Source organism: Dromaius novaehollandiae, chromosome Z (assembly GCF_036370855.1).
Source record: "Dromaius novaehollandiae isolate bDroNov1 chromosome Z, bDroNov1.hap1, whole genome shotgun sequence".
Taxonomy (NCBI): domain Eukaryota; kingdom Metazoa; phylum Chordata; class Aves; order Casuariiformes; family Dromaiidae; genus Dromaius; species Dromaius novaehollandiae.
The window spans coordinates 35800278-35812091 of record NC_088132.1 but is presented as its reverse complement, the minus strand read 5'-3'; the positions used below and the strand labels follow the sequence as shown (position 1 = coordinate 35812091).

At 39.3% G+C, this 11814-nt stretch overlaps 1 long non-coding RNA gene across 3 annotated transcripts in view; it reads right to left on the bottom strand.

Moving 5' to 3' along the window:
* The window catches only part of LOC135325122 (uncharacterized), a 32682-nt gene that overhangs the window by 2921 nt on the left and 17947 nt on the right, over window positions 1–11814 (bottom strand). The window lies entirely within an intron of this gene.

Here is an 11814-nt window from a genome sequence, read left to right as displayed (position 1 = left end):
AGCTACTGTCATATTTAATTCCAGTTAAAGCTAATTTTCTCTAGCCAGACTTGCATAAAAGGGAAACACATGTACGCTTTGTCCGACTCCTGAACAATACAGCCACCTTTGTCTAGTTTATTTAATTGCTTCCCTGCCAGGGACTGGGGGAAGTCTGTCTCTTTTCTAAATGGGTGTCCCATGCCATTCAGAATATACCAAATGTTTTGAGTTTACTGATCTGTGAATGGCTGTCCAACCCACAGCTATTGCCACTAAAGAGTTACATGTGCTGTCTCCGCGGTGGCAGGCTCAATCTGCAGCCTGTTTAAAATTTGAGTGTCTACCAAAGGCTGCTTGTAATAGACTCCTCATGCACGTTTGTGCTACTAAACATCAGTCTCCTCCTCGCGTTAAGCTCAAATAAAGAGCCGTAAGTGTTGCTAGTGCTCATTTGTTTTTAAGTGGGAGGACATCTCACAGAAAATCCCAGCTCTGGTTTTGCAGAAAGTGTGAAGAGGGTAAGACCAGCTGAGACTGGATATAATGCAGGGCAGATTCTGAGATATCTCCAAAAAGCTGGGGAATGAGTGGATACATAAGCACAGAGAGAAGGCTGATGCGAAAGACAACAGAAGGTGATTAGAGAGGGACAAAGCCATGGGAGGCCACGGGAGGGACTGTGTGCCACGCTGGTCAGCCCTTCCACCAACAAGGATGGGGCCAGCAGCCTCCGTTTCCTTCTTGTGGTGGTATCCCATAGCTCATTAGTGGCAGACAAGGAGGTCCGGCCTTCTTCCGGGAAGGTCCCTGAAGCCGTCTCCCACAAGGATTTGTGGACAGCTTGAACTAGGCTTAAGTTCACTCCGCTTGCAAGGGACGTGGGATTGCAAAGTGGCAACCTGAAGACCCAAATGCTGTGTGAGTGTAGAAAGCTTGAATTTGATGCTACTGAAAAAGAGATGCCCGTGGAGGCGTGTACCCCCTACAGATGATGTGAAGTTTAGCTTAAACAACAATCGAAAATGTAAAGAACTACTACGGCATTAATACACAAAGCAATACAATTATTGTGAAGATGCAGCAAGAGCTGTAAAATAAAAAATTGTTGTTAACTTCACTGGACTTGGGAATGGTCCCATAAACAAAAACCTACTGGCTGTTATTGCAAGTTAACACTTTTTGAATTTTAGGCTGATGGACACGCTTACTTATTAACATGGGCTTGAAAGTCTTGAGGTTTATTATAGGGCTATGTATTTACATCCCCCATCGTTCTCCATACTCTTTGCAGCTCTAAATAATTACAGTCTACAGTTTCTTTACCCCAAACACCCACCAAATCATGTGCTTGCTTGCAACATGAAACAGTTCAGCACAATGAAACAGGTCAGTAGAACAAGATTTATCCTATGAATTTTTCTAAGAGGAGCATAAAGCAAAAGTGCAGATTTATTACCAAGGGAAATGGTTTGTGGTTTAGCGTGGCGTCCAGCATTGTAAGTGATAATTCTATTTTGTTTTGCAGTAGAGCAGAAATAAAATGTTTAGCATATAGTAAATGTTGAAATGGATGTATTGGGCTATGCTGATGTTTAGTTTCACTCACGTCAGAAAAATTAGATTAGCTTGTCCAGTAAATCTTACTAACCAGTAAAGCAACAAAATGACTGTTAATCATTTCCATTTTATACATGCATCTTGTAAAAAGTTTATATATGTTTGAATTAACCTTAAATGTATTTTTTTCTTTCCAAAACAGCATCTTTTATGTGTTTTTTCAGTTCCAAAAGAAGAAAGCAGAGTTTTGCAACAGGGCTTCTCTTTTTCTGTTTTTGAACATGTCTTCATACTCTTATGGTCTGCCTGGCTGCTAAGAATGAGGTAGTCCTGGTTTTTGGCAGGCATGGATAGGAGCACAACTATCTAGAAATCCTGTACACAAATATCTGTACATATGGAGACCTTTTCAATATATGCACCAAGTTTTTACTATCCACGCTGTCCCTTCACCATAGTTTCATTCTTCCAGTGCCATACCTTAATACAGGTTCCCTTCATACTCCCACCCCCTTATAGCTGTGTTTGAGTAATAAGGAGCTGAGGAAGGCAGGACAGGAGATGGGACATGACATGACCTGGGTGGGGAGAATGGCTGTGAGGGAATGATTTTTGGGTTAAGGGAAGCTGTGAGATAGAAACAGTCTTGTGCAGCTGTAGGGCAATGGTGTGGAGAAGGGAAAAGGCTGGTGTGATGGGCCAGAGCCAGAAGAAAGTTGGAAGAGCTCAGGAACTGACAGGAGAGTACAGGTATTTGTATTGCACGCTTTCTGCAATATGCCAGTTGAGGCATTGCTCAATTTTAAAATTTCAGTGGGTGGTCACATCTTAACTGTTATGGGGACATTTGTGTTTTGTTGAGACTCTACTTGGCCAGAAGAATCTAAAGTCAAAGAAAGTAAGGCAAAGATGAATAACGGAGTCAAAGCTTTTGGTAGCATCTTCAAAAATCGGTGAATATTTCACCAGTATAACTATGTGGCAAATGATACGACCTACAGTTTGCTAGAATTACGGAATGAATTCAGGCAGTGAAGTCTGCAAGAGGACTGCTGTCCTACTTTGAGTTTCATCTCCATGCAGCCTGAAAGGCAGAATGACTAGGGCCCCTCCTTAGTTTTAGGACAGGAAAAGGCACTTCTGTCTAGGACAGGAAAACTGGAAGACATACCAGTCAAAGAAGCATTAGTAACCACTACGATCAAGGTTGCAAACTTTGAACAGCCAACATCCAAAGTAAACATTCAAGTTGTTAAGATTTTAGGTTGGGTGGACGCTGGGCTGCTCAGCAGCCCTTTGGGTTGCTTTTTACGGACCGAGCAGGGCAGAGGGAGTCTGCAGCCCTGCAATGCTGCGGGAAACGGTTCGGCTGACAGTGCAGCTTGTTTTTCATGGACATGCTAGAGCGGGAGTGTTTCCCTATTCCCTCTGGACGTGAGGAGGCTGTTAGTGGACTAACAGCTGCAGAGCATAATTGGTATTAGACTGGATCTCAAATGAGGTCATAATAATAAATATTGTAAATGTTGTAAAGGACGTTTGATAGTTGTCTTTAACATCTGTAGCTCGCTTAGTATTTGTGGCAGTCATCGTTTGATGACACCGGAGAAGGATAAATATTTTTATAAATAAAAATTGGTTTAGATTTGCTCTGCTTCTGTCTTTCTCCTTCCCTGTTCATATACTGGCTCTCCAGACCTTTTTTTCAAGTCTGCTGCTATTCAGACCCTTTCTGTTAATGCCCAGCTTCCTGCTAAGAAAATCTTATAGAGAGAGAGGGAGTAAGAGAGCGTGCGATACAAGGCAGACACTGTTTTGCAGTAAAATTTCTTAGATTTCTGGCATAACTATTTCTTTGCAGTAAATGTATGTTTTCCATCAGAGTTTGCTCTACCATGTGGCCTAATCTTCTTGATATTTTGCCCGACATATTATGAGCTCAAGCTACTATTTCTTTCCTTTGTACAAGCCAATAATATAAATGCTAGAGCAAATGGTATAAACCCCAATGGAAAACACATCTATTTCATTGGGTTTATTGGTTGCCAGTGGGAATAAACAGATTTCTGTCTTTGAAGAGCTCATTAGCTTTCAAGAAAAAAATCGAAAAGAAAACCTTTTGAGCCTTATAAACCCACTGGGACCTGAAAACAAAATTTCATTTAGTATTTTTGGGAGCCTCCGCTGACCTTGGCTTTGGCAAATTTTGTGAGCTGTACTTTAGCCCACACAGCTTTAGATGCTTGCAGTTAATTTAGAAAATATCCATTAGTGCCTGTGTCCAAACTGCAGAAGGGTGTTGGTTTGGAAAACAACTGCCTGAGCTTCCCTGATGAACTCTTCTATTAGATCATCCCTGTCACCAGCTTTTCCTTACTATTTGAATGCTTACCTTTTCCTCAAGGTTGATCAAGAGTAGTTTCTTGCTTGGACAAGACATCAATATGCTCTGAAAATCCTAGCCCTACATGCAAGTGCAGTGTACTGCAGGAAGGGTAAATCTGCTGCTACCTGCCTCACTCCTGTGGTTTCCACCTTTTGAAAAAGCATCTAGCAAGACATGTTGGGTCAAATACTGTGATTATTACTTGATCTAAATTGCTATTGATGTTAAAAGGATGATTGTTCAAAAAAAATGCCAGGAAATCTGTCCATTTTTTCCCAGATGGCAGTCACATCCTGCTAGTGGTCTCGTCTGAAGAACTCATTTCTAGAGGGAATTTTAAATGGATCCTTTTAAGCATAGGTGCCTCAAAATACAAACCAGCTTACAAACTGAAGAGAGAGCCTATGGATAAATAGCACATATCTGAAAAATGTGGAAAAAAATATTTGTTTTGACTGTAGTGCTATATCAAATCACACTTGCAAATGGATTTAAAAAGTCAGCAAGGATGATTGACAATGCATTTAAATCTAAATTAAACTTTCATAGTCTGGGCTACATAATAATTACAATTCCTGAGTTGTCCACAGTTAAAATATATATACGAACAACTGACTTATCTGAGGGATTAGTACTAAAATATTCAAGATGAGCTGGAAGCTCTTAAAGAATAGAACAACTTTTTATGCATCAGCAGAACTGGTCAGTGAATACAATTTCAGGTTTTTATTGATATATAAAATGTCCATAGGTAGCATGACTACTGATACTGCAAGAATAAAACCACAATAACCTCTGGACTCAGATTTCTGTCACTGGCATCTCTGCACCTTCAGGCTTGCAGCTACCTTGCACTCTCAGTCTATATTTGACTCTCTCCTTGTAAACAGCTTTTTAAATTAAAAATTCTATTATGGAGGATCATGACCACAATCTTTCCTGCACTTCCACAACTATTTATGAACTCATCCAAATGTCATGCCCACTCCTTCTCCTGGCACAATCGCTGGATGTTTTTAAAATGTGAAGGCCTCATCTTTGCTGTGAAAACGACCTGCAGCTGGCAGATCTGTCATCAGCTATTTCTTTTTTGACCTGCTGCCACCAGCTGTTATTAAGAGGACCTCAGCAGTGAGCACTAAGGGAATGAGATTGCTTTCATCAGTGATAAAGGAAAGGAATGAGGAGAAGTTGCCTATGAGGTTTGAATCACATTTTTTTCAATGGTTCTGAATTTTTTTTCTCTTTCATTTTCAGATTTCATGATCTAGCTCACTGTCAGCTCTGGGTCATCACAAAGCAGGAACCTTGGCTCCTTTATGTGTTTGTAAAATGAATAATGATGGCCAAGGATATTGTTTGTAGGCTGAGCAACCTTATCTCTTAGCTTTCACTTACATTAAAGGAAGATGGTCTTACTCTTCAGAAAAATATTCAGCATTTTGCAGCATTCTTCTCTGTGCAAATAGGGTCATGCTATAACTTTTAAAAATCTTCATAAAATATAAGAAATATAATCATTAATGAGTACTTGCTTGCAATCTTTCATCAAGGGTATTTGCTCCTGAACAAATAAAGTGGTTTCATTTGTACTGTAGTCTCAGAATTTGCATCTTTATTTGGAGCCAAAAACAGAATTGGAAGATCTCCTTGCAGAGAAATTTGAATCCAATGATAAAGTTTCTTCAGTCATGTAAGTAAAAAGCACACAATGAAAAAGTGGTACTGCTATGCAGCAGAGAGAGTTGAAAGGGAAGGCAAGAGAGGCATAACCCAAAACTAACTCAATATTTTACCTTTCAAGAAAGATGGTGAAGCTGAATTTAAGAGAAAAGGCAGGATGGCTAGAGGACACAAGAGAATGGGACTGGAAATTATGATGTCAAAGACGGAAGCAGAATTTCTCTACTTTAATGCTCCCGAGTCCAGGGAGCTTTGTAATCTTCTTGCTGCATTATGACTCTCCTAGTCCTGTGCTTTTTGGGCTATAGAAACCTATTTTTGCTTACTACAGACAAAGTAATCACTGAATCTGTATCTTCCTTGCAAATACTCTTCTTGCAAAAATCTCAATCAGGGGATCTCTAAAAACTGTAGGTTTAGGGGTATCTTAAGGTCCTTGCATCTTTCTTGGACCTGTCCATAACTTTGGCTATATTTACAATATTTATTAAAAATGTTTTTATATTTTTTATATATAATTTTAAGACACAAACATCAATGTGTAAGCAGAGGTAGATGCTGCCTTGTTAAATCAATTTGGAATGGTCTCCAGGAAAAAAGCAAAAAACCCCCAATAAAATAGCAGCAGCAAATGCATTAGCATTTCTCTGTCACATTCTGAGGCCCCAATCCTGCAGCGAGAGCCTGCAGGCACCTCCTTTTTAAGTCTGAAGTACTTTTATAATCAAGTTGTGCATTGCTTTTTTAAAAGCCTGATCAAAGTCAATAGCATGGTAAGAAATTCTCATCTTCTCTACCAGAACATAGAATTCTTTTCTGGAGTCACATTCACTTACAGGGAGCTTGACAATGTGGCAATCATGACAACATGATTGAACAGCAGGTGGAGAGGTTGAATGCATATCTAGATTCGTGTTGTGTTATTTTTTTACATGCAAAGCTAAACCCTCTTAAGCTTCAAGATTAAGTTGGGTTTGCTGTGCCACCCAGAGGATGGTATAGGGTTCACTTTGGTTGCATGTATCTGTCTGCTTTATCCTTGCAAAGATTAAAGTGAGAAATAAGTATATCTCTCTCTAGTTTAGCAACTACAGGAGTTTTGCTGAATTACTCAAAAAATAAACATACTTCATTTTTCCAGATGGTGTGAAGATTGGAAGGTTGCAGCCCCAAAGTTGATTATTACAGAAAACTTTGTGAATGTGATAATAGGGAATACAGTGATTTTTTTAAATCTAAACTCTTTATGTATACTACGGCAACAGGTATTCCTTAAGTAAACCAAAAGCCTTCTGTCATCAGGGTCTGATCTAATCATCATTGAAATCAACATGATTTCCAGGATCATTCAGGCAATATCAGTAAGGAGAAAAAGGGCATGATGTGGTCAAATCTGAGAAGCTCTGAACAGTTATATGCATATATCTGGGATAAAATTCACTGTTAGCTGGTCTAAATTTTAACTTAATTAGGCCAAATGCTGCATTTAGTTGTAACTCTGTAATAGAGAACTAAGTGTAACAGAGAGTCTCTGTTACAATGTTTATTGTTACTTCACTGTAATTCAGGTTTCAGCCTTTTCTTCTTTTCAAATGTCTTTAAAAGTAGAGTGGTTTTCAATATACTTGCTTAAAAAAAAATGTATAGTATTTGATGAGGTTGAAAATGTTATGAACCATCTACTGTTAAAAAAAAATTCTTTCTCTAGAGCCAGTCAGTTTCATAACAATATTTTAGTTGTATAAAGAAAATATTTTCTGTTGTGAAATTAGAAATAAAGTAAAAATATGAATGTGAAGTCCACCTGTTCCACAGCACATAAGAATCCAAAGAGAATGACATTTTTTCTCTATAGCCTAATTTGTCTATAAGAACAAATTAAGATTTTGGGTGATTATTGCACTTCGACATCTTTTTTGCACACAGTGAAGTAACACACTTCAGTAGTCCTCTTACAACTACAAAATTTAAATTGATACATGCCCAGCTGAGTCATGCCCCCTTGGTCATTAGGCCGACCCACGTAAAGATATGCCAAATACGGGTTGCATTAAAATCTTTGCTGGTTTTTTAGCTGCTGCTGATTTTCCTACTGGACTCCCACAGGCAATGCTGATGTCCAGCCCAAGCTGCTAAGCCCAGCAGAGTCTATTAATTCTGGTTCATCTCTGCGTGCACTGTATCTTAGTTAATATTAGGGTGTTTGATTAGTTGGAAGTAGTCATCCAGTGGTTTAATATAATATTACAGTATCAGCTACAGTTTCTGAGCATTAACGTTTGCACTACTGTTATCCAGGAGCAGATTATATGCACACCGATTTCACTATCGTAATTGCCTGCTGTTTTGCCTGCACTGTTAACCATGAGATGTTCTCGGCCTGGCAAAAATCGTCATCAAATATCCATAGTATTTTGCTCTTAACGTATGGTGCCATTCGTAGAACTGCTCAGTTTCATGCCTCTGGTTGCATGGCATGCACTATGGGTGAAAGCCTTGCCAAATGAAATGACTGATAAAACTTTCCTTGCTCCAGTAGATTACAGAAGGGCCTTTTTAAAGGGAGTTTCATTTTTTAAATTATTAAATATTATTCATTAAATATTTTTAAATAATATTTCATACTAAATTAAATAATTATATAAAATGATTTCAGGCATTTAGCTAAATAGAATACTTCTTGTGGATTGAGAGCAATGAAACTTACTGCCCTGGGCAACTTTAGTATCCATATGAATACTGACTCCTCAAAAAAGGCTCAAAATGTCATGGTTTCAGTAAGTAGCAACAAAGGAGCTAATGAAGGTCATTATGGACCTGCATGTTTAGTGGATCATGCTCTGGATCTTGCTCTTCATACTGGTCTGGATACAGCAAAAGAGCAGTATACAGAATCCATATTCTGTATGAACTCAGGTTAGAAATCACCCTAATTTGTTATGGTTAAGGATTTCCTTGTTTAATCTAGACTGGTTGCTGATCCAGACTGGCTATAAATAGCTCTGAAGAAGGGTTGTTTTGCAGCCTATTAAATCATTATTAAACCGATGTGTTCTCAGCTACAGGCACAATGCTGCCTAGTGATCCTTTTCAAGACTTAGCATAGCAATGTCCTATAGTAAGTATCACAGGAGATAACTAGAGTGTCAGGGACAAAGGCAGTGGTAAAGACTTTGTTTTATGCCATGACTGTTCAAGAAAAAACATATGAGCTTTTTTTTCCATGACATCTGTAACATCTCAGTCAGTGACTAGTTCCAAGTAATTGTCTACTTTTGGGGTTGGTTGAGTGTTTCATGATGAGGAATTTTTGTTATACTTGGATAAACTCACTAAAACTCAGACTTGAGTTTTGGCTTGCAAAGAAAAAGGCTGGCTTCAGAAAGGACAAATGGTTTTTTGGCTTGAGTTTTGGTCAAGAGTATCTCTTGGTGAGACTCTAGAAGCATTGGGGGAGTTTCAAACTGAGATATGTGTCAAACACACAAGTTGCTTTTGATCAATGAAATTGTTGGGGAGGAGAGCAAGATAGCACTTTATTTGTACTTAAAACTGGTGAAATCGAGCTTAAGACCTCATTTCTTTTTGCACTGATAAATCCTCTAATTACCAACTTGCTATCAAATGTTCCCTCTCAGACAGCAAATGCAGTCAGAGCAAAAAAATCTAAATCCTCATTATTCTCAAGTTTTATGGTTCTGTATGGCATGAAACTGCACTGATCCTTAATGTTTGGTTGCTACCTAACAATAAATGAGAATCCATTGTGAAAACTGGATTAGCTCCACAAGTTACTGTTATTATTTGAACAAAAGGGGTTATAACGATAGCCCTTCATGACAGAGACAAATCCAGATTGGAGTAGATCTTTTTACTCATTTATTGCCAAAGAACAATCTTCTGTGTCTTTTTACTTATTTATTGCCAAAGAACAATCTTCTGTGTCTTTTACTCCTGTTTTCAAGGCCAGAGGGTGTGGGCGAGGATGATAAAAAAAAGAAAAAATAGTTATGTCTATCACTCAGCTTTACATTTTCATTTCACTAGGTGCGATACCAAGAGTCACCTTTTCTCTCTTGTTTAGGGCATGTATGCAGCTAAGTTGACTGCAAATTAAATTATGCAGAAGAAAAGATACCCTTGTAAAAACTAGTCAGACAAGCTGAGAGAGTTCTGCCTTTTATTAGGAGGGCTTGTAACTGGGGTCTCTGCCCCCCACATTTTCAGCTGGTAGCGCTACAAGGGCTCTTAGAAAGTGTTTTCACAGAAAGCAAACTTTTGCCCTTCCAGTTCATTTCCAGATGTAATACAAAGTTTAGGGTCTGGGTTTTCCTTTTTTTTTTTGTCTTTTTCTCAAACTTATATCTGCTTAAGTTTCTCGGTTCCTCCAACCGACTTTCCCTCAGAAGAGGGCTATGGTGGCAGCTAAGAGATCCTTAAGTAGTCAAGCTAATGTTCACTGTTTTATTCATGAGAAACTGGAAGCAAAATCTTTTCAAATGAAGGGTTATTCATAATTAAACATCCTAGCTGGGTTTGCTGGAGTGCGTCGTGAAGATGCTAATCAGTACATGTGAAATCCATACAGATTTTTTTTTTTCTTTTCATAAAAGGAGCTCCAGTTCAGCTATCGTAAATTGTTATCTTTACTGGGGGAATCCTGGCAGGCTTGGCAGGATCCCTGGTGTGTCTCTTGTCTGGGTCACAAATAAATGACCACGGTCCTGTCTGTGCCATTTCTCCAGTGCGATTAATGGGCCTAGTCCTTGGACATAAGTTTTCTAGTTTAAAGCTCGGGGTTCTCCAGCCCCTTCTGCCTGTGATTCGATGGGGTTGCCTGCATGCACTTCCACCGTGGCGTGAGAGGGTTTCCCATTACACATCCTTTCCAGCTTCTTTCTTTTTTGTTGTACCTGTACCTTTTTGGAGCAGATCCTGGTTCTAGTGCATTGTCCTTGCCTCTCATTTGTTCGGTATCTTCTAGTATAGGGTCTGCTTGTTCCAGTCATTATCAGAATTTTTCTCTTGGTTTTGCTACAAGGACTGTTGTTTTTTTTTCTGTTTTTTCCTTCCTGCTCATGTCCCATACTACCCAGCAAGCCCTCTTCTCTTTGTCAAAGATAAATCTCCATCTGACTCTTCTCCCTGTCCAGCCTTCTCTTTCAATTTCTTTCCTGATATTTTCCTGCTCGTTGCTCCCAGGAAACCTCAAGACATCCTTATTAATTATCCAACACATTTATCAGTTGAGGAGGGGGAACCCAGATGTGGTGTTTGCATGCAGGCATATCCACGTGCAGTATGGACGCTCCTTTCACCGAGGGCCTTTGGGTTTGTCCATACGCTTGGGCAGCATTCTCAAATTCCTCCATGAATCAGAGGAACTCGGAGCGTGGCTCTCCGCTCTTGCAGCCTTCTGGGAGCTGCATTGCAAGCCTATGACCTCGGTTTCCCTTCCCCTCACTCCAATTATCCATAGATCCTCTCAACCTATTGAAAATTTCCTGATACGCTCAAAGGTAAAAGATCCCATTCCTTCCTCTCAACTGTGTGTGCATGTGTGTGTGTGTTTGTATATCAGTATGATATGTAGGGTCCAGGCACTTTTCACAATCACTTACTAAAACCTACTGAAAGTATTGTATTTGGGGACGTGCCTGGGGGAAAGTATTCATGATCTCATCAGATTTAGAATTTTTCCTGGTATCCTTGTTTTTGTTGCACTGTGTCTAAGGCAAGCTTCAAATACTGTATGTCCAGAACAAAACTGGACACTGAGTTCTCTCTATCTTTTTTGGCACAAAGTCAATAACTTGCTATAGTAATTGACTGAAGGGGAGAAATGGCAATTCCCACAAACATCTTCGAATGCAGTAGAGCCATACATCTGGACTGTTCCTGGCACCCCACAGCTGGAATCCTCAGTTCGTACTCAGAAAAAATAAAAAACTTCTCGGTGGGCCTCTCCTCAGCATGCAAACACACACTTCATGTTCACTGCTGACTCTTGGGACTTTATATGGGTATTGGTTAAATGAAAACGGAATCTTTTTCATATATCAGTGCCAGTTCACATCACCTAAAGGTGATTAATGTCAACATTCATTGTCATCAAACAAAAAGCAAAAACACTGTGTAAAGCAGACCTACTTTGGTAAGGGCAATTGAAATAATAATCTCTAAAGTAAAATAACTTCATATCTGAT